Source organism: Canis aureus, chromosome 36, assembly GCF_053574225.1.
Source record: "Canis aureus isolate CA01 chromosome 36, VMU_Caureus_v.1.0, whole genome shotgun sequence".
NCBI classification, from domain to species: domain Eukaryota; kingdom Metazoa; phylum Chordata; class Mammalia; order Carnivora; family Canidae; genus Canis; species Canis aureus.
Genome location: NC_135646.1, coordinates 23486646 through 23511315, shown reverse-complemented (window position 1 = coordinate 23511315; position 24670 = coordinate 23486646). Strand labels below are relative to the sequence as shown.

Here is a 24670-nt window from a genome sequence, read left to right as displayed (position 1 = left end):
TTAGATAAATAGGGCCCTCAATCTGGAATATTCTCTCTCACACTTATCTGAATTTATTGATCAGAAACCAACTCAAGCCTTTTGGGCTACAGCAAGCTCTCTCTTTTGAACACATATAACTATGAAAGTGCAACATGACCTTAAAAAATTCTGTTTGCAAATTGATATGTGTGAAAAGACTTAGAATGCGTAAAAAAAAAAGAAAAAACCAAAGGTTTGTATTTAACAAATCTTAGTTACTAAAACGTATCTATGAAGAATTAAGAATTTTTTTTTCTGGAAAATCTAACAGTTTGGTTTCTGTATAGTACCAGTAAAATTGGCTTTCTTTTGGTATTCTTAAAAAAAATTATTATTGAAGTAGAATTGACATACAATTTTATATTAGCTTCAGGTGTACAACATAGTGATTTGACAATCTATGCATTACTCAGTGCTCACCACGATAAGTGTGGTCACCATCTGTCATCATACAATATTATTACAACATTAGTGATTATATTCCCTATGCTGTACTTTTCATCTCCCTGATTTATTTGTTTTAAACTGGAAGTTTATACCTTTTATCTATTTCACTCATTCATTCCTCCACCTACCTCCTTTCTGGCAATCACCAGTTTGTCTTCTGTATTTGAGAGTCTGTTTTGTTTGTTTGTTTGTTTGTTTATTTGTTTTGTTTTTTATATTCCACATACAAGTGAAATCATTTGGTATTTGTTTTTCTCTGCCTGGCTTATTTCACTTAGTGTAATACCCTTTAGGTCCATCCATGTTGCCACGAATGGCAAGATTTCATTCCTTTTTATGGCTGAGTAATATTCCATTATTATATATTATATAATTTATAGTATTCCATTATATACACACATACACAGCACATCTTCTTTATCCATTCATTTATTGATGGACACTTGAGTTGCTTCCATATCTTGGCTATTGTAAATAATGCTGCAATAAACAAGGATGCACGTATCTTTTTGAATTAGTTTTCCTTCAAGTAAATAGTCATGGAATTACTGTATCATATGGTAATTCTATTTCTTAGTTCTTTGAGGAACCTCAATACTGTTTTCTACAATGGCTGTATCAATTTACATTCCCATCAATAGTACATAAGGGTTCCCTTTACTCCACATTCTTGCAACACTTATAATTTCTTGTCTTTTTTTTTCTCTTTAAAAATCTAGCTGTTTAGTTTCTGTGTGGTACCAGTAAAGTTGATTTTTATATTGTATTTTTTACATATCACAAGGTAGGAAAATGTTCTTAGATATGACTGTATGACAGACATCATCTCTTTTGCCTAAACAAGGCATTTTGTTTGGGGAGAAATGAGTATTTTGCTTACCAGAGAAAGAAGAAACCCCAAAGAGTCTATGTATGTAGTTGGAAAAAAGTAGCTTTAACTTTGAGGGAGGAGAAATTTGAGAGAGGCTGGGGAAAGTGGGGTAGGAGCCAATGAAACAGCTGTCAGTTAATGCCTCTACTTCCTCTGCCCGGGACACATACTTAGAATCTTAAGTAAAATCATGAAGTTTATTTATATGTGGATTTCAGAGGAATTTGGGAAAGGTTCTGAATTCTCTGTGTTGCAGAAACTTTCTAGAATAGAGGTAACCCAGGCAAACAGCAGCATAGCAGAATTTATGTTGTAGGAGCTCCAGAAATGCATGCTGTCAGGAGAGCTTTGGGCTGTCAGGGGCTGTAGAAATGAATTCAGGCTGTGCTAAGCCCTATTTCTGAGGGTGTCAGTTTTGCAGAGCTGGGAAAAGGTGTCTGCTCGTGATGTTACAGTCAGGGGCTGTACCCTCCCGATGTATACACGCAGGAGTGATGTGCCACTAACAGCTCACAAATCTCTGATATCCTATTATTTTTTAAAAGAGCACTAATTAACTTTTTTTTTTTTTTACCTCTGTTTCCTTAAAAATGACAAAGATCAAGAGTGCCTGGATGGCTCAGTTGGTTAGGCCTTCAGTTCGGGTTACAATCCGGGGTCCTGGAATCAAGCCCTCAATCGGGCTCCCTGCTCATCTGTCTGTCTGACCCCCCTCTTATGGACTCTCTCTCTCTCTCTCCCTCTCTTTCTCTTCCTTTTTCGTGCATGTGCTCTCTCTCAGATAAATACATAAAATCTTTAAAAAAAAATGGAGAAATCAGAGATTACCATTCCACTTAAAATGCACAGAAGTGGTCTGTCAGTTTATTTCCTGCCATCTTTACAACAGAAAGTGTGTTAACTTTAAGCAACTAGCTAAGTGTAATGGATTCAAGTCCAATATTCAGCAGAAAATTCATTATCTAATTTTGATAACAATGCATGGATGAGTGAGTTGAACTTGTTTCTGTGTAAATCACTACAGATGTTAAATTTAGCATAGACATAGAAACTCCTGAGTCTGGAGGCTGCAGATTATAATGTTCAACACTCCCACTCAAATGAGCTACTTGTTGAGTTGGTCTCAGATGTATTTTCCTGTTGAGCTACAACAGCAGCTGTGGATGAGTCGGACCACCTCAGTCCTAGAGTTCACCATCATGCTGTCAGTTTGTCCAGGAAGATGGATGAACATATATACTTGCTCTTGAAATCTTGATGAAATCCATTCTTTTCTTCCTCTTCACCCCCAGACTTTCCTGTAGAACTTTTTGATTACTCCGTTTCAGATTATGTTTTGAAAATAAATAGGTTGAATTGATTAGAGCTTTCTACCTTTACATTGCCTTTTTTTAAGTTGAATTTATTGTTGTAAAATAAAAATATAAAATAGTCTTTCTCATGTCACCTTCCTTTAAAGTACCATTAGGTAAAATGAACATAAAGAATGTTGATAAGATTGTTTCAGGATTAATGCACCAATATTGATGTAGCAAACATTGAGGTTATTAGCAGAAAGCATTTAGCAACACTACTGGGTATAGAAGACTCAGATGCACTTTTGAAAATATATCATTAGTTTTATGGAATTTTCCATTTAACTTTCTTAGTAAGCTACTTTGGATTTAAATGAGTCACAATTGGAAGTAAGGACTGCAGATTCAACCCAGTAAGTGTAATGAGTAGCACTGGAAATGTCCCATTGTGGATCTCTAGTTCCATCTGAGTGTGGAAAAAAAAAAAAAGATTATGGTTAATTATAATTAGGAATTCAGTGTGTAGCAGTGGATTAGGTATGAAAGGAATGACTGCTGAAACCCACTGATAATGGTGGTGGTGGGGGTACGGTATAAGGAATGTGAAAATTTCACCTGGAATTGATGAGGTACATTTTGTTAATTAGTGACTCTCAATGTGTTTATATCCTATTAGTGAATTTCTGTTATTCCTTGAATACTGGAAAATGGTGGGCTGTGAATAATGTGTCCTAGTAGAATTTATACTACTTACACGTATTAAGGGGATATTACTCATTCACATTCTCTGTAATACCTCCTCCCCCCACAGTGAAGGATGGTGTGGGGGGAGCAAGTCCCAATGAAGAGGGGATGAGTGAAAAGGGACCTAGGGGAAATTGGTGAAACTGGCTTCACTGGCCTCAGGGAGAGTGGGAAATACTGGTTTGGGAACTATCAAATCTTTCCTTTCTTTCAAATGCATTATTAGGTTAATAGATATGTGATTACTTTTCCCACCCCATACATAATCGTGATACAGAGAGAAGGTATTTTACTCTGTCTGCCATGGTAGTGGGTAGAATTTAATAAATGACAGCTCTTTTCTTTATATGAGTACATTTAAGAGCAAAACCCCATTAACCAAAAATCTGAATTATCCGAAACATGGTGAGACCCTGGAGCCTATTGCTCAGGAAATAAAAGTGGAGATTTAAAATAAGCCCTGCACAGCCCTTCACGTTGTTTATTTATAATAAAGTTTGCCTCATTTACAGAAAACTATACTTTTGTGTATGTGAAATGGCAAAGGTTATCCTTTCCGGTAAGTTGTCTGCATTAGGAAAAAAAACAAACAAGTTTTAGCTACACTAGAAGAACTCCAGATTTATGTAAGACTGTTGCCATGGATTCTTTCTTAGAGCAAGAAATCCTTTATAACACAAATAAAAACCCTTTATTAACTTCTCTGCATTTGAATGGATATTGGGCTTTTCTCAAAGTTGCCTGCAATTATATGTAGCTATTAATCTCTGGAACTCTGAAATTGTATTAATTCTCTAGAACTGCTAATCTAAAGTAGTATTTCCTAACATTTTTCAAATGGTGACTCACTATCACCTTTCTTAATTTCTTCTTCTTCCTGAATAGTAGAATTTAAAATGCTGGAAAAAAACATGGTTTCAATATACAGATATTCTTAACATGGAATTATCACATAATTATCTGTAATACTGACTTTTTAAAAATAAGTGTACAGAAGGTCAGTAACCTGATTTGGTGCAGTGTTTTCAGATTTCCCTGACTGGAAGAATCACTTGAGGTGGTGGTTGGATATCATTTGTTAAAAATATATATTCCTGGGACCTACCTCAGTCCTACTGAATCAGATGGGGAGGACCTTGGAATATATTATTCAAATGAATGATCTTAGGAGATTCTTGTGGTCAGGTAAGATTAGGACCAATGGTATTATGTAGTAAAACTTTAGGGTGCATCAGAATCACCTCTGTCTTATTAAAATCCAGATTTCTGGACTCCACCCCTGATTCAGTGGGTCTGGGTTGAAGCCTGAAAAATCTGCATTTTTGGTAAATTCCCTGGTGATGCTGTTACTGCTGGTTCAGGCACCATGCTTTGAGAACCACCGATGCAGTGGAAAGAATGTAGATTTAAGACCAGATACACCTAGGTTCCACTCATATTTGTTAGCTAGGAAGCGTTAGTATAGCTAAGTTAATAACTTTTAGCTTTTTATTCTTCTTTCTCTATTTTCAATTTTTTGCATATACTTAAATAAATTTATATATACACAAGTGTATATATAAATACATACATATAATGCTGGAAGTGTGCTATAAGGTACTCTGGTTAAATATGGAGTGCACATAAAAATAGAGATGAAAGCAGAAAGGAGAGTAAGAGGAGGCTGTAAGTGGGTAAGAAGGAGGGTGAGTAATTGCTGTGTGCCGGAATAACCAGATCCTAGTAAAACAACATAATCTGAATCGAACTCAAGACTACAAAGTGCATCTACTAAAAGTCAAGCTAACTTAGCTTTATGAGATGACAAAGGTCACTTGGCTATATGAGTTTGATAGCATTGATTAATTTGAATGCTTTGTCTGAATCATTAGTGCAGAGATTCTGTAAGATCAGTTACTGAAGAGAAGAAAATAATGTTGAAATGGAGAAACCAATCATCTGAGAGCTGTTTCCCATGTCAGTGGAGGAAAAAATCATTGCAACCTGCTCCCCTTGTACAGAGAACTAATGACATTTGTAAATTTAGCTGTGTTCTAAGAAAGCAGTATAGTCATCACATTCAGAGTGCAAACACCATTTTTAAAATAAGGATATTTAAAAAAAATAAGGATATTTTGTTCCATAGATTTTCATGGAGCTTAAACATTTAAGAAGTATATTTTTTTCTTATGCTATGAGAAATAAAAGTCAATTTGAGTGTTAGAGCCCAAAGTTCATACAGAAGCTATATATGAAGATAGTGTTTTCATGGAATTGAACTCCTGGAGAAGGTGTAAAGAAAAGAGGAGCCAGGAGTCAGATGCTTGGGTTCAAATTTTGCCTCTTCCTCTTAGGCAGGGCCCCAGCACGGTGCTTTGCCCTTGTAAATGCTCAATAAGTTAGCTAATCAATAATCATAGATGCAGCTATGGAATTTCTATAAGTTTTTATCCCACAAATATTTATCAAGTGCTTCCACAGTGCCAGGCCTTGTCCCAGGGACTGAGGACATCTACTCTCAGGGAGCTTTGGGAGACAGGCAATGATCTTGTGAATAAGAAAGTTGCTATAATAATCTTAGAGTCTAAGGATGGAGCAATGAGCAAAACAAATATAAAGTTCCTTTCTTTGCAAATTTCTATTACATTACCTTATGTTTAAGTTTGTTCACATTTTTGGGCTCAGTACAGGCATAGATTTCCTGATTAGAATTTCCTGCTTAACCATCAGACTGAATTCCTTATGATTTAATAGAGGTTATTTGCAGCTTAAGAAAAACTGTTCATTTCTGTCCTCTGCTAGGCATTAATAGTTTTTGTCCATATCACCAGAGCAAGTAACAGTGAACTTCATTTGTTTTACTGTCTGTTTGATGTGGCTGTAATTTAAGGCAGCTACAATTAAAATATTACAACTAGAATTCTAAGACTTATCTTCATTTTATTAGAGATTTTATTTATAATTTAGTAACTTTCAGTTTATCGAGGATAGATTGATTACAAAATCTAGGAAGCTTTTGATTCCTACTAACCTCATCATTTTTCTAGTGTTATGTTTGAAAATTTAAGTGAAATTTGTTTCCTGGGGCCAAAAGGAGTGCTATATTAGTCTTGCTGAAATATGCCAAAATTGTATCCATTGTTAACTGTGACTCATGAATGATTGTACTTCCTTCTATAGTGATGTGGGAGACAAAAGCAGAAGAAAAAAATATTAAATTTCCTTACTCTCTACAGCCAATTGACAAGTTCTTAAAACTGGCAGAGTGACATTCCTCTAGGGACTCAGCTATCTCATGTTGATAGGTTGCTAAGGGCAAGAGGCAATCTTAGCTGGACCCCCAGGACCCTGCAAGTCTACCTTAACATATAAAAATTCCTTTGGAAACCTCTTTTTTCTCTACCCTCCAAGATACATGTTGGCAGTCATCCCCCAAGCGTATGACCCATCGATATATATCTGAAGGATCTCATGACTGAGTTTTTAGTAAACAGTAATAAATGACCTTTTCCTAACAATAGCTAGCCCCCTAGGATTCAGGAAACCTTGTTTCCAAAATACCTGGGAGGATTACATTCTCCCCAGCCCTCTCTCAACTTGAAAAGTATAGAATGGGCCACTCCTTGTGACCCAAGTGCAGCTCTTTCTGCCTGTAGGTCCTGTCCCTGTGCTTTAATAAAACCACCTTTCTGCACCAAAGACGACTCAAGAATGCTTTCTTGGCCCTTGGCTTCAAACCCTAACATCTTTCCTACGTCATATAAGATTGTAGCTAATTTAAAGAAAAAATTGAATAAAAGTCTTTACGTTTTGTAGACAAGAGAGCACCTATTTGCCCTCAGGCATGAGTTGTTGGATCAAATCATTGCAGGAGACTGGTACAGGGAAGATTATGGAGGCAGAATCATTAATGGTCTGGGAAGATTTCTTTCTGGCCCAGGGACCAATACTAGTTTTTCTGTGACACATAGAAGACACTGCTCTGAAGTGTATTCACCCGGTGGATTTTTAGCATGATCACTAACATACTTTAAGTAGATAGATTTACTTGTGGACATGAATATTGAAAACTAACAGAGCCCCGTGGAAGCCCTAAAATCAGAGGGCAAAAGCTGCATAGTGATAACAAGAAAATACAATACTAAAAACATTAAAATTTAATGTAGATATGAAAAAAATTTGATAGAGAACAATTTAGGGTTGCAGTGATACTTGGGCCAACTCAGCATGTAAGTTAGATGCAAAACCAGTATCATAAAAGAAGTACCACATGTAGGAACCTTGAGACCTCTTCACTGTCTTTAGCACTGGTCTGACCACTAATGATTTGTCCAGGTAAGTAAAATACCTGTTCAGAAGGAATCTGCACAGATAATTAAAACTTCAGAAAATAAGATCCATGAGGAAAATGATATCATTTTTGAAATGCAAATAGAAGTCTGAGAGGCAGCAAAGATTTCTTCTTAAATGATGTATATATGCATGCACACGTGTTAGAGTTTCGTAATACAGAACGAGGTTTGGTGGGTGAGGTCCAGAGCCAACAACCAAGAAATAATTCTTGAGACATCTTTGGTGCAAAATGGTGGTTTTATTGAAGTACGGGGACGGGACTCATGGCTAAAAAGAGGGGTTGTGAGAAGTGGCTGATTATATATATACCTGGCAGTTGGGGGAGGTAGGGAGAAGGAGGGTTTTCAAAAGAACTTTCATATGGTCCTCAAAGAGGATCTACAAGATACGGGAGTCTTTGCCTTTGTCAAGTTAAGGTTGTTTCCCCCTCTATCAAGGCATTAACTTTAAGACAGTTGGGAGCTTCCTGGAGGAATGTCACACTTGTCCCACCCCAGAGTGGGGGGCGGGGGAGTTGCAGGATGTCAGCTCTTGTGCTTAGTCCTCAGCTTGCCTTCTGCTCATCACACTTGCATATAGGAAACTTCTTTAGAAAGCGTCTAATTTCAGTTTTAGAAAGAGTCCAACGGTACTCTCAATCCAGGGTTGGTAAGACTAGTCACTTTTCTAGTCCAAATGAATAAGAAAGTCAGAAAGAGCTATTTCAATCTTGATAATGTAATTCTCATGGAATTCTCTCTAATAATTGTTTGATAAATGTCAATTCAACGAAATGACTTTTACATTTAGAATCTCGGTAAAAAAAATACCATTTTTTCAGAGTAGTTTTTTAAAAATCTTTCTCAAATATGTGGCTTGTCAATGACTCATTATTTTGTCACCCTAGTAATATGTTTCCTTTGTCATTCAAAAAAGGTTTTATTGCTTGGCTTTATGCAAGGATGTTGATTGAGCACCTGCAAATGTTTGCTTTATTGGCATTAATGTTTTCACTGACAATGAATTACTGCATCTGTTTGTGTCTGTTAAATAATTTAATAGAATTTATAGAGCCTGTTTTCTGTTGGCTAAACTGTAAGCAAGTATCAGTCTCTGTCTCATCTTGGATACATTTGAAAGAAAGCCATCCTCTTAATTTGTCTTTTGTCTTTTTAGATGTTGATAAGATACTGAGTGATCGTATATCATTTTTGCATTTAAGTTGAATGTCTTTAATTCAGACTTTATTATTTTTTAAAAGATTTTATTTATTTATTCATGAGAGACACAGAGAGAGAGAGGCAGAGACACAGATAGAGAGCAAAGCAGGCTCCTCACAGGGAGCCAATGTGGGACTCAGTCCCCGAACTGGGATCACGCCCTGAGCCAAAGGCAGATGCTCAACCACTGAGCCACCCAGGTGTCCCTAATTCAAACTTTAGACAAGGGGAAGACAGTTACATAGAAAAACTAAGAATAAGGTACAGAGGTTTCTCCCACAAATGCATAGCCTCCCAACACACTGGTATGTTTGTTACAATCTGTGAACCTACATTGACACATCATCACTCAAAGTCCAGAGTTTACATAAGGGTTCACTCTTAGTATTGTACATTCTATGGGTTTAGACATGTGTATAATGACATACATCATTATAGTATCATACAGAGTATTTTCACTTCCCTGAAAAATCTGTGTTCTGTGTTTTCATCCTTTCCTCCACCTCCAACCACTGACAACCACTGATCTTTTTACTGTCTCCATAGTTTTGCCTTTCCTAAAACATCATTATAGTTGAGATCGTATAGCATGTAGCCCCCACAGATTGACTTCTTTCACTTAGTAATATGCATTTTTAAGGTTCCCCCATGTTTTTTCATGGCTTGATCATTTCTTTTTAGTGATGAATAATATTCCATTGTCTGGATGTATCATGGTTTTACTCATCCATTCGTCTGCTGAAGGACATTTTGATTGCCTTCCATCTCTTCTGGGTTATCCTTCTCCCACTCTCCCATTGTCCTTCTCTTCAATTGTTCTCTCTTTCTTTCCCCTTAGTACAATAGCAAAAACAAACAAAAACCCCTTTGATTCCTCTCTCTCTCTCCAGCCATTGTTCTGTCTCTTCATTGCCCTCCTCAATCAGACTCTTATATTCTCCACACATTCATTCTTCAAGCTACTGCTTTGCACTTTCTATATCCACCACTCCACGAATACTGCACTAAGATCATCAATAGCATTCGTAGTATCATATCCATTGGACAGACATCTTCATCGTGTGAGGCTTCTTACTAGCATTCTCTTCAGCTGCCTACCCCTTCCTTCTTGCAATGTTCTGTTCTCATGGCTGTCGTGACAACATACTCTTCTGGTTTCCTCCTGCTGCTTTGGCTTTCATTATCTATCTTCTTCGTAAGCTTTTCTTCTTCTAACCGATCTCAAAATGTACTGTCACAAAGGTCAGTGTTAGATACGTTTCTCTTTTTATTTTGCCTTTATAAGTTATCTCATCTAGTCCTATGGCTTCAGATACCACAGATAACCCAACCGTTCCCAGTGCCCAGATTTATATCTTGAAGCCAGATGTCTATCCCGAGATGTCGTCCCATTTTGCAACTGCATTCTCAACACCTCCAGAGCCACTCACAGATCTGCTCCTTCTCTAGTCTGGTCTACTTCTACAAATGACTCCTCCAGCCTCTCAACTGCTCAAACCAGAGATCTGGGGAGTCATTCTTAGTGGCCCATCTCCCTGTCCCCAGTTCTTCCAAGTCCACTTCCAGTAAGTCTTCAAATAAAACCATTTCTCTTATTCCCACCTTAGGTCAGTATACTCTGGTTTCTTGTGTTTCACCATCTGAGAGAGATGCACCGTAATAGTTCTGTATTCCAAATCCAGCTAGAGATACTTTTTTAAGTAAGATACTTCCAACAGCTAGAGATACTTTTTTAAGTAAGAACTTTCACCTCTCTGACATAAAATCTCTATAGAATACATTCCAGATTTTTTTAGAAATGGCTTTCATAGCCTCACCTGATCTGCCTCCTGCCTGACCCTCTAGCTTGATTTCATTCTTGTCCTTCTGTCATTGGGTTTGCTTCAGAGGCCTGCCGTTAGTACAGTTACTTTAGGATCTTCCTTTGTTTTTCTTCTGTACAGAATGTTCTTCCCACACTATTTGCCTGGCAATTTGCCTAGTTTAAATGTTAGTTCCTCAGGAGACCTAAGGGACCCCGGTCCGAACTAAATTAGCGCCCCCTTACCTAAAATATTTTCTTTCAGTGCATTTCTTACAGTCTTTAATTTCATGTTTGTATGATTGTCCTTTGATATATCTTTCTACTACGAGTGACATCGCAGTATACCTACCTAGGTGAGTGGCTGCCTGCTTACCTAGATGAGTGCCTGGCACAAAATTGTGGCTTTATAAATGTATATTGAAAAGCATTTAAAATATTCCAAAATTATGAAGAATTTTCCACACCATATTCTCTTTTTTTTAGAGGCCTTTCTGCCAAGTAACATAGCACTTTTGGGAAGAAATAACTAGAATAAGTGGCATTCCCCTTTATTCAACATTCAGTGAGGAAAAAATAGCTAGAGTTGTAAAATTTGCATTCCTGACCATGGTGTAGGGTGAGAAGATACTCTGGGAATGAGAAAAATATAGTAGTAAAAGGCAGAGGTAGTGTGAACTTATAGAAGTAAATTCAACCAGGAATAGGAATATCTGGGTTTTGCATCCAGCTCTGCCACTGATTTATATCTTTTTGGAAAGTTATTCAGTCTCTTTGTGTCCTGGATTTTCTCATCTCTAAAATCTTGTGGAGATCTCATGAAAAAAAGAATGTGGACACCCTTTGAAAAGTATAAAGCTTCTTAGAAATGTGAGATGCTCTTACTCTCCTTATTTTGATTTTCATTTATGAACATAAAGTAACTTTACTTGGAGGTTGTTAAAACAATAATGAAACTTAGTCACTGTCATTGATGGGACTAGCTGTTCCTTTCTCTCAATTTATAAAAGTTATTGTGAAAATACCACCTAGGGATGATAACATGAAAGTGAGTGAGTGTAGTGAATTCATTATGGATTTCCTTTGTAATTCTTACCTGATAGCAGTGCTAATTAAATTTAAATATGTTGGGGTGTCAAGTTTCTTTTTCTAAGAGATTAATTACAGATTAGTCTCAAAGCTATTTGTAAATTACCATGCTTTTTTTCATTGTAAAATGTTTAGAAAAAAATGCTGTTTTAGGAAAATGATTATAGATTATAAATGATTTTATTAAGTACTTTATTTCCCTGTCATTCTACCAGTTTTATAATAATAAATGATTTAATGTCCTTTTCCACTGATAATTTAAATGAGAACTAAGAGATGAAACATTATTTTGAAACAAGTTTAATTTAATTGACTCAGCACGGTTTGGAATTTTTGCTGCCTGTGATCCTTTTATGATTAAATACTAAAGAAAAATCTGTAATGTGAATACTTTTATTTCTTCACCATGGGATTCACACTCCCTGGGATAAATCCTTTTCAGAGAACATTAGTAGACATATTAGAAATTTATCCTCTCAGGAGTTGTACCAGTTTCATCAATGAATGGGAATTTGAAGTCCTTTAGTAAGACTAATGGCCTAATATACAATAATGACAACAAAACTCCCACACAATTCAAACTGTCTTTTAAATATCTTTGTGTTTAAACAAATTGATGGCCTAGAGATCAGTATGTGTTAATACAGAGTCCTGCAAATGGTGTGATGTTCATCTTGTTTTTAAAACTGCTGAGATGAGCAAGTCTAACTATTTCAAATTTTACAGGGTTGTGTAAACTCTCAGTGCCAAGAAAACAAGCCACCTGGCAGCTTTTTAAAACAGTGAGCCAATACTTAAGAATATGCACCAGAATTCACTGTTAGAATGTCAACTGAATTTGGCTCAGATTTACATGGGATATGACAGCATTTTTATTCTAGTTACCATTTCTTATTTTCTTATGATTATATTCTCATGCTGCAAATTATATTCTCATGAAGTAATTTCTAGTGGTAATTGAGCAGATTTAGTGTACTTTAATATATTGACAACCATTATATTTCCTGAAAGTGCAAAAATGACTCAGAAAGATACTGTTTTAAGTGACATTTAAGATAGAATATTGAGTTCATTAGTTGAATTTCCTAAGTTCACAAGGTAATGTAGGGAGTTAAGTATAGTTGGTAGAAGATTGTTCTAAGTGGTAAGGATGGACAGACATTACTCTATGCATTGGGATAAGAAATCTCTATTAAAGAAGAGATTTTATAGCTGTGAGTTAGGTTACAAATGAAAGATTTTGTGCACTGGGATATGTTTTCTGAAGATAGGAGAGTGTGTTAAAGAGGACAGAATGTAAAGGTAAATTTGGAGTCACATATCTAGAAAAGAAAATAGAGGGTTAGGCTAAGGCTAGTTATGGAGAATTTTGAAGGCTACACTTTGTACTTGATGAAAATGGTTGAAATTTTTATAATTAGTATGTGTGCTTTGAAGGATTAAAGTTCTTGTAACCTATATGGAATTCCTGCTGAATGTATTTCTTTGAAATGTATTTAAGTCCTAATTTAATACAGCAGATTTGAATCTCATTATTGGTGGAGTGCATTTAATTGAAATCAAATTGATTTAAACAACTAGTCAGGAAATCTCAGTTTAATTTCTTTTCTTTCTCTGGGAACATTCATCTACTTATATCCATTCTCAAAGCTTAGAGGTAGCAAAAGTTTAAGAGGAGACATACTATACGTTCTCATTTAAATTGATTGTTTAAGTAGTTATGAGATTAATTTCATAGATATATTATAAAATTTTATTGTTTTGGACATTCTTTCCACCAAGGCTAGTTAAAGTCAATAGTTCTAAATGTAAGATTCTAAAGTAATTTCCAAATCAAAGGTTTATCAGGATATTTTATTATACTGTATTTATTATACTGTATTTATTATACTGTATTTATTATACTGTATTTTTTTTATTATACTGTATTTGTATTATACTGTAATAGGGATACATTGACCAATCCCAAGAATAGTAAACATTTAAAATGTTATATTTAACTAAAATGACATTGGTATAATATTTTAATAAAAATACTTTAATAAAAATAAAAACACATGCACTTTGAAATTGTAACCATTTTAGTTATACCTCAAATAAGTCTGAAGATAGTTATCAGTAATTATCTCTACAAAGTATAACTTTCTGATAATTAATGAGGTAATTATAAGACTGTTTCTATGGAAATATCTTTAACATGTTTCCTCATAATATATGCTAATATATGTTAATTTCAAATAATTTGAGCAATACAGAGAACACTAATTCCATAATTTTGCTCATTTCCCCCTAGAGATAACTACTACTACCTTTGGAATATATTCTTTCAGATTTGCCATTTATAATTAATGAGATCTCATACTACATGTACTTTTTATAATACCTACTTTTTAAGTACACAACACACACACACACATAGATTTATCATTTTAAGATTTCTAGATCTATATCATCCATTAATAGTACTGCATATAATCCTGTGGCATTAATGTACCATAATTTATTTTGCCAGTCCTTACTGAGGATAGGAATTTATTAGTTTACTTGTAATTTTTTAATATTAGCAACAGAGTGGCATTGAACAGCCTTGTACTTATATCTTTGTTTTTGTACTTATATCATTTGTTCAAATATTTTCTTAAGATAAATTTTTAAAAATAATATTGCTAGATCAAAGTAGATGCATCCTTAACATTTTATTTTATTTTTACTTTTTTTAAGATTTTATTTATTTATTCATGAGAGACATAGAGAGAGAGAGAGAGACAGAGAGAGAGAGAGAGAGAGAGAGAGAGAGGCATAGACAGAAGCAGGCCCATGCAGGGAGCCTGACCTGGGACTTGATCCTGGCTCCAGGATCACGCCCTGGGCTGAAGGCAGCGCTAAACCGCTGAGCCACCTGGGCTACCCCATTCTTAACATTTTAAAACATATTGCCACCTTGCCTTGCAGAAAAATTGTACCAATTTATATTCAATTTAACATTGAAAATTCCCATTTTCCCATTACCTTACATTTTTTAAGCTTTGATATTTTTACAGGAAAAAATAATAATTTTGTTATTTCATAGCATTTTTTGTAAAATGTGTTTGAACCTTTTTTCATATAATTTTGAAGCAGTCATATTTTGTGAATTTATCTTTTCCAAAATTAGTTTGTCAACACTTTATGTAAGTTAAGAAAGATTTAGCAAATATTTTGCATTTTGTGGATTTTTTTTTTATTTGGTTTTAAGTTTTTATGTGATCAGTTTTTATCAGTGCTTTCCTATGTGGTATCTGGCCTTGAATATTTTTTAAGTAGAGATTTTTCTCCACTCCAAAATTATACAAATATATGGTTACATTTTTTTCTAGTACTTACATGTTTTATTTCATCTTTAATCCTTATAAAATTATTTTTTAGTCTGTCATAAAAGGAGAATCTAGGGGTTTTTTTTGTTGTTGTTCAAATGGGTAGTGAATTTTTTCAACATTAATAATTAAATAATACTGTTGCCTTTGTTATTTGAAATGCCACTTCTACCTCTACCTCTTGAAACAATCCCACTGCTTTTTATAACAATTTTTTTGGTATTTATCTGCTAATTAGTGGAATTTACCAATCTTATCTTTCAAGTAAGTATTTTTTATGTTTTCATTTATTTGATCCTTCTTTTTTGACTTTAAATGAAATAAAATTATACATATCTTTGCACATATTTTGTTAAATTTGTTCTTGGCTGTATTGTAATATCTGTTATTAATTCGAGTAGGAGTCCCCTCACCTCTACCCACCCATGCTATTACATTTAGAAGCAGGCTGATGTATGAGACAGCTATTAAGATTTATTCATTTATTTAGAGAGAGAGAGGATGAATGGGATGGGCAAAGGGAGAGAGAGAATCTCAAGCAGACTCTGTGCTGAGTGTGGAGCCTGACTTGGGGCTCAATCTTGCCACCCCAAGATCTTGACCTGACCTGAAACTAAGTGTTGGTGGCTTAACCAACTACACCACCCAAGTGCCCCTAATTTTTTAATATTTACATTTTATTTTGATATCATCACTTTTATTAGTTATGATAATTTTCAGTTGATAATTTTGGATTTTCTAGGTAAATAATTATAATCTCTGCAAATAATAATGTACTTTCACCTCCTTTACAATATTTTACGCTTAATTTCTTATCCTTGTCTTATTGCTTTGACTTAAGTATCCAAAATTATGTTCACATATAGAACAAATGGTAGGTTTTTTATTTTGTTTCTTTTTTGTTTTAATGAGAATGCTTCTAAATTTTTACCAGTTGGTATGATATTTCCTCCAGGATTCTGGAATAAGATTTTGGTCATCTTAAAGAAATTTTCTTCTCTTTTCATTTTATAAAGAATTTTGCTGGGAATTAATGTTGTATTTTATCAATTGCCTTTTGGAGAACTTATAGGTAAATCCTATAGGTAAATCCTATTGGTTTTTCTCTTTTAACCTATTTATTTATTGAAGTACATTGGTGGAGTATCTAATGTTGATCCATTCTTACAATCCTGGAATAAACCTGACTTTTTGAAGGATTTATAGCTCTTTTATTTATTTATTTATTTATTTTTTTATTTTTATTTTTTTTTTAATTTATGATAGTCACAGAGAGAGAGAGAGAGAGGCAGAGACATAGGCAGAGGGAGAAGCAGGCTCTATGCACCAGGAGCCTGACGTGGGATTCGATCCTAGGTCTCCAGGATCGTGCCCCGGGCCAAAGGCAGGCGCTAAACCACTGCGCCACCCAAGGATCCCCCTATAGCTCTTTTAATATATTGCCTTTACTTATATTCTTAACTGAGATGTAACTAAAATTCTCTGTTTTGCAATATTATGCTTTTCAAAGCGATTTAGCATGCTTTATTTCCTTTGATCCTTGAGATAGCTCTATGATTTAGGCTAGGAATTATATTCTTTTGACAAATAAAAACAATAGACATAGAACTTTTGTACAGTGTCACGTAAATAGGTGGGGATGGTGAGAGTAAAATCCATTAGTCCCCAACCCAATGCTTTGGGGAGAAGGAATTTAATTATTTCAGTAATTTCTATCAATAAAATATGGACTCTGAGTTTTATTGTCATAAATAAAAACTATCCTTACACAGTTTTCTTTTACATTTTTCTAAATTAAGATAATCATTTGTCTCATTTCGACCAAGGTTGCCCTCACTAAGTATCAGTGTGGTGGGCGGTTGTAGGATGGTGGGGGTAGCATTCATCCTAAGAGTCTCTGTGTTGAGAATATGCATTCTCTGAGATCTGTCATCTGTTTGTTGCACATGGACAGATGTTGACATTCAGTTAATCAGAGTCATACAATAAGGATTAAAGTGTTAGATGGTTCTATCCTATTGCGGAAGTTATGGATAAAGCTTGAAACCTTTAATCAGATTCATCTTGATGTTCAGGTCAAGTTGGCTGTTTGAGCCAAAGCTTTTATATCTCTAAGGTCATTAATCCTGAAGGACATATTCTATTAGCACTACAAGAGAGAAAAGGCATTAAGGATATGTTTTTACATTGCATTGGGTCAAGAGAATTTCTATTTTATTTGTGGTTCATGGATCTACCTTGTAAAAAGTTTACGGATTTCTTTTAGGTATTTATTACAGAAAAAATATTCAATTGGGAAGTTTAAAGTAATTTAAATGTAAGTTTTAGAATCTATAAAGACAATACAAGTGCAAGAAATGGTCCATTTGTTAATATATACATATATTTATTAAATGGCAGACTAGACTTCTCCAGTCCAGGAAAATTTGATTTAGTTTATAAATGAATTGTTTCTTAAGTTTGAATAGAATTGTAGTTTTATTAAATTGACATTTAATCTCCATGTCCCAAGTCACACAAATTTATAAAATGTTTTAAAAAATAAATTCAGTGTTTTTAAATTTCCTGTAAGATTTTTTTCTTACTGAGAAACGTACATGTATCTATTACTATATAGTACAGTGGCACTGATTCCATTTCTAAGAAATATTTTTAATAGTTATGTTTTACACATACCCTAATTAGAATTTATAGATGATATATATACTCTGAAATCTTGTCCTCACCAAATATTGCACAAAAAACTATGAATTCCTGGAAGTTGGTCGTTTTTAGAATTCTATTTTTGTTAATAAAACTTTAAGCTCTGAAGCAAGGCTGATTATATCTCTTATTTCCATTTAAACTGAAGATAACTCAAAAAAAAGAAACTAAGATAATTCTGATTTTCTTTTTTTTTAGAATTAAGAAATAATTGGCATATAACATTGTATTAGTTTTAGGTGTACAACATAATGATTTGAAATGTGTGTATTTATGAAATGATTACTAGAATAAGTTTACTTAACATCCATCACCACATAGTTACAATTTTTTCTTGTGATGAGAACTTTTAAGATCTATTCATCTAGCAACTTTCAAATTCTGAATGATTTTTTAATTTTTATAAATCTGTTTCTGAAACTATAGTAACACTATGATAAAGTGGTAGAACTCAATAGTATTGAAATATACTTTTCACTTTTAATTATGCTTTATTCAAATTTAGATGATTAAAGGAAATGCCAAAGTGACTAAAAATCAATGTAAATAATACATTGATGTCTAATATTTGATGGTAAATATAAGCATTAAACACTGAAAAGTGAAAAGTCACAATGAAGGACAAACTATTCTGTGAACTGGTTATTTAGCACCAAAAGAAAAATAGAAAATTTTGTCAGGAACATTTTTGAAATGGGCTCTATTTAAGAATGTTCCATTCCTGTTGATATTTTGATTTTTCAGGTAAAGTAGTATAAGTAAATATGCAATATTAGAATGAAAAAATCATGCATGCACAATTATGCATTCAAAATTATGTGTAGATTTGGGTTTTTTTTGTTTTTATATATATATATATTTTTATATGTATAGATTTGAAGGCCTACCTTATTATTTATCAATTTCTGATGGTTACCTTAATAAAGCATCAAGTTTTGTGCTTATACCTATGAAATAATAATTACATTTAATGTCTATAATAATACACTGAAAGTGATGCATTACATACAGGTATTAAAAGAATACATTTACTTATTCTTCGTTACAAGGGCTTAATTTAGGGACCATGCCATACTGTTGTCCATAAAGAGCACCTCCCATGAATCCTGTCACCAGAAACAACAAAGTCTCCCCTGGCATAAGTTCAGCCAGATTCTTAGGCCCTGCTGTGTGGGGAGTCTCGCGAGAAAGCACAGAATCCTATCTCAGTCTTCAGGCCCACTTGGTTCTTGGCACCGATGAATTGTAAATGTATTTTTTTTTGAGTGTGAGGTGGACATCTGTCTTCAGGGGACAGGACTAAAAGCAGCATGTCATTCCTGGGAGGCCACTGAATAATTGTTAAGTAACCTTTATTGGTGTCTACTTCACTTTGTTCATATTGGCACTTCTGAGGCACAGTAATATATTCTCTTGGGATTTATAATAAACAAAATCATGTATTGCATGTGGCAATTGGGGTTCGTTGAAAAAGGTCATGTTTTTGACTAGAAAAATGGGAGTGTTAATGTTCCTTGTAACTGTGTACAAAGTAGTGGATCGTGAAGGTTACAAGCAGAGATCAGTAAGATTTAAGTGAGAAACAAGGCCTTTTCCATGGCAACAGTTGACACTATAAAGGAACATCTATGCTTGTGGACTTGAGGGGAAATAAGAGTTGAGAATAGAAAGTCTGTCAGTCAGTGAGGTTTCACAACAACCAACCTCAGGGTTTGTGCCCTAATGCTGTTAGGGAAAACAGAAATGGCAGCAATCAGTGAAACTATAGGACGAATTGAATGTTGGAGACATGGACATTCTGTCCATGTCCAGATAACCAGCTGTTACCTGTCCGGTTTCCCTGTGGCCAGGTCTCCTCATCTACATGGACTTAATTTCCATACAGGTGAAAAAAATTCTAACAGGTGAAATAGTCTTTGATTTTTATCTGTCACTGTTGATCTGTAATGAACGGTCAATAATTTTTATTGGGTTTTAATGGTTTTGCTTCTTGAGTGAATCACAGAGATGAAGCATATAGAAGAAGGTCAAGCAAAAGTAATTCTTCACCTTTACTGTTGTTGAATACACATCATATCAGTAGGTTTATTTATAAAATAAAATAACATTTTATTTTTTTAAAGATTTTATTTATTTATTCATGAGAGACACAGAGAGAGAGAGGCAGAGACACAGGCAGAGGGAGAAGCAGGCTCCATGCAGGGAGCCTGACGTGGGACTCGATCCCGGGTCTCCAGAATCTCACCCTGGGCCGAAGTGGTGCTAAACCGCTGAGCCCCCCGGGCTGCCCAAATAAATAACATTTTAAATATGTAAATCAGGATATGGTATTCTTTATATTGTGATGCAAAGAGGATATTATGGTGTTATTTATCATTATCAAAAATCTTATCATTTTTTGAATCAATTTCTTCCCAGCTTTTGTTAAAGATTTCAAACCAAAGCCTTGTTATTTTGAGACAAACATTATTGTCTAGAGGAAGACAAAGAAACCTTTGTCTCAAAAATGAGAATGATAGAATGTGACTCAAAATTAGCATTAAGCTAATTTTGCAATTCCAGTTATTTTAGCAGACATTGTAAAATTATTAATCTACTGAAAATCTGGTACTATTGTCATTAATAATTTGCTTTACAGTGTGACTATTAGCAATTACAGTAGTGCCCCCTTATCCTCCAGTGGATGCCGGAAACCACAGCTAGTACTGAACCCTATAGATAACTGCGCTTTTTCCTATACATACATACCTATGATAAAGTTTGGTTTATAAATTAGGCACAGTAAGAGATGAGCAATCACAACTAATAATAAAACAATTGTGACAACATACTGTTATGAAAGCTATGTAAATGTGGTCTCTTAAAATACCTTATTGTACTACTCACCCCTCTTCTTTCTGTGATGATGTGCGGTAATAAAATGTCTATATGATGAGATGAAGTGAGCTGAATGATAGAGGCACTGTGAGGTGGTGTTTGGCTACTATTGACCTTCTGACAAAAGGTCAGAAGGAGGATCATTTACTTCTATATTGTGGTTAACTGAAACTGTGGAAAGTGAAACTGCAGATAAGGCGGGGGATGGGGGTAGGGGGACACCCTACTAGGGAGCATGGCAACAGGATCTTGGTGTCACTAAGCCCACTGATGCCATCTTCTGGGTTCCTGCAGCAAACTTTTACAAGCCACACTTAGATCTTTCTAGCACATCTAGGAATAATGGATGCTCTTCCATCTAGGAAGAGCTGTGTAATTTAAAATTATATTGAGGTTCCATGTGGAAGTTGTATTCGTTTTCTTGTTAAATGGCAATGCTTTTAGTATTATTTTGCCTAAGATCAGCTTTATAGATTTTGAACATTTCAAAGCTTAGTTTGCCTCTTGTCTCCTTTTAATTATCTCAGTAAAGGCTCTAGTGTTAAAGATCTAATTTAACTATATATAATTACTATAGTACTTCTGTTTAATATTGCCCTTGTTGACTCTTTTTCCCCTCCCTGGTCTTGGTTATCAAACATTCTTGATGGTATTTAAAGCTGCTATTTATTTATTTATTTATTTATTTATTTATTTATTTATTTATTGTTTGAGGATTTTACCTAATTATTTAGTAATCTCCATACCCAACGTGGGGCTCAAAACCACAATTGTGAGATCAGAGTTGCATGCTCTACTGACTAAGCCAGCCAGGCACCCCTGTTTTTGTTTATTAAGAAGCGTTGTTGTATGCTTTTCTCTAATTACCAAATTTGATAATTTTTGTCAGTACTTCTGTTTAATATTGCCCTTGTTGACTCTTTTTCCCCTCCCTGGTCTTGGTTATCAAACATTCTTAATGGTATTTAAAGCTGCTATTTATTTATTTATTGTTTGTTTGTTTGTTTGTTTGTTTGAGGATTTTACCTATTTATTTAGTAATCTCCATACCCAACGTGGGGCTCAAAACCACAATTGAGATCAGAGTTGCATGCTCTACTGACTAAGCCAGCCAGGCACCCCTGTTTTTGTTTATTAAGAAGCGTTGTTGTATGCTTTTCTCTAATTACCAAATTTGATAATTTTTGTCAGTGTTCTGCTAACTTTATCATTTATAAAAACTTGTACATTAAAAAAGTGATCGAAAGAAGGCATTTATTCCAGGCAACATTAGTTTTGGGATTAATGATTTTTCTAAGAACCAGCCACTAGGACAATGCCTAGCACATAGTAGTATATGAAATTTCTATAAGCTAATGCCCTATTTTGAAGTAATACACGGGACACGGATATTAAGAGTCATACTTGCAGAAAAGCCTGGATAGAAACCATGCAGCCAAAGAGCTTGAGATAATTTTTATTGAGTCATTTCTTAATGAGTTCTGAATGAATGACTGCAGTGATATTTAGAACAATGGAACCTTCCTCTGGTCTCAAAACAAATCAGTGGTACTGAGAACCTACCCTGAAATGGACTCTCTACACTCTGTGCCCACGTTTGCCTACAGAATATCACTTATTTTTACTTTCAGGTGAGAAGAGTCATATAAGAGAAGATGTCATTTTTTTAAAAATAGAAGATATCACTTTTCAGAATATTTAGATTGTCACTGGCTTCCTATAATTCAACTAGTTTTTATCCCTGCCACAGTGTATACGTATCAGAGTGGGTTTCCTAAAGAAGATAGCTTTAGTTTAGTGTATTTTGTTAAATGAATCACCTTTTATAAATGAAATACATGTTAAATACAGACATAAAACTTAATTTGGCAAGAGATATGTGCCTGCATAAGTTAGCATTGCCTTTAATAGATTCTGTTGAATTATAAGGTGTTGTAGAGAATTAATGTTTTCCTTATGGATAATAAAACAGCTATTCCACTTACCAGCGAGGCATAGGGAGCCACCAGGGAGAGCCAATGGTACAGAGAGCTTGGGTTAGGCCTCAGCCACTTCTCAGCAGTGATATCAGGACCTTTATCCCCACTGTACCACACACATAGTGACTTAAGGTGGGTCACATGATATTAATCATAAGTAAGTCATGTCACCTGTTGGTGACTTTACATTACACAATTTGAGTTTACTGTGCGAAAATAGCTTCGGAAACTTTAATGTAGATTGAATGGTATGATTCTACAGTTGCAACCTTCCCTTACCTGAAACTTGAAGGTAACAGGTAGAATGAGGATACCACCTCCCCAACTTCTTAGAGTTTTGTGTAAAGAGTTAGGCCTTGTATGTGGAGAGTGTGTTTTCTCTAGACTGCCTAATTGCCAAACGTGGATGTAGATTTGGGCATTGGCCCATTGGACGGGATATATTTTATATATATATTAGATAACATGTATATATTAGACCTGATTTCCATTTCTTGAACTATCACCAATACAAGTTAATAAAGCCAGCATTTTTGAGAATAGCCTTCTTCTGGATGATCACTCTTGGCCTCTGCATGCTGTTCTAGTCTCATTTGGAGCCACTCTACCCCCAACTTTTGCTAGAGTCATCCTGGCCTTCTTTCTTATCAAAGAACATTTATACCTGCTCCTCTCCTTCCCTGAAAACCCTTGCTCTCACCCTTGTCACTGTCCTCACCATCTTAAAGGCAACATAGGACATTCTCTCATCAGTTACCAGCAGAGATTTGAATAGCTAAATCCAGTAAGCCATCTTAACATCTTATTTTCCAGCACTCACTCCTTTAATTAAGTCTGTTCTTTGGCTTCTTTGAGAGGTCATGCTCCTGGTTCTCTTATCCCTCAACCTTTATATTTTAAGTCTTCTTCTCTGCCCAGTCTTTTCATCTAGATGTCCCATAGTCATCTAAAATTCCAGGGCAGCCCAGGTGGCTCAGGGGTTTAGAGCTGCCTTCAGCCCAGGGCCTGATCCTGGAGACCCGGGATGGAGTCCCACATCGGGCTCCCTGCATGGAGCCTGCTTCTCCCTCTGCCTGTGTCTCTGCCTCTCTCCCTCTCCCTCTCTCTCTCTCTCTCTCTGTGTCTCTCATGAATAAATAAATAAAGTCTTAAAATAAAATTCCACCTTGGCCCAAAGTAAACTCTGTGTTGCTCCCATTTCACCTCTCCTGGTAGTCCATATCTCAGTAATATTTCTACTCACCTCTCACTCAAACCAAAAACCTAGGAGTCATCCTAGACCCAGTCAAAGGTTTTTTATTTTACCTCCTATTTTTTTTGATATTTCTCACCTCTCTCCATTCCTTTTACTAGTAATCTACTTCAAGCAATCACGGTCTCTTTCTTTAATGAGTCAGCAGTCACCTATAACACCATCCTCAGTGCCATCATCTAGTGCACATCCAGAGTGATCTCTTTAAGATAAAAATTAAACTTTATCAGTTTCTTCAAAACTCTACAATATGCTAGTCCCTAGAATGTAGTAAGCATACGCTTTACTGTTTGTTAAATGAATGAATGAAGACTGGAAACCTGGGGCCTCTCAATATCCAAGGTTGGGGCTCATTTGGATTCTGGATTATATTGTCCACAATCCTTGGAAGGTTTCATGTATCTACCAGATCTTTTTTCTGAATTTTGCTTGGAAGTTCATAAAACTAAAATTAACAGTATAGTGTTAAGAGTTCATAGGTTGTCTATAAGAACAAGATAGAAACCCTGTGGTGAAAATAAGATATATGTGCCTATATTTTTGCTTACCTTTTAATTATAATCTATTAAATTTTATATAAAGACTTTATTAAGAGAGCTCTTCAAAAATAAGTGTTTTACCCTCATACAAAAAGAGAAAAATGAATGTCACTTTAGTGTATCTGTATCTATAGAGCTGGAGTTCTGCATTAGGAAAAAAAGCTTCCT

General features: G+C 34.9%; 1 protein-coding gene and 1 long non-coding RNA gene across 3 annotated transcripts in view; one reads left to right on the top strand and one right to left on the bottom strand.

Annotated features, from left to right (window-relative positions):
* Positions 1-24670, top strand: part of PLCL1 (phospholipase C like 1 (inactive)) — a 326629-nt gene that overhangs the window by 223664 nt on the left and 78295 nt on the right. The gene's annotated exons all lie outside the window — the stretch shown is intronic.
* Positions 1-24670, bottom strand: part of LOC144306227 (uncharacterized) — a 50242-nt gene that overhangs the window by 2809 nt on the left and 22763 nt on the right. The gene's annotated exons all lie outside the window — the stretch shown is intronic.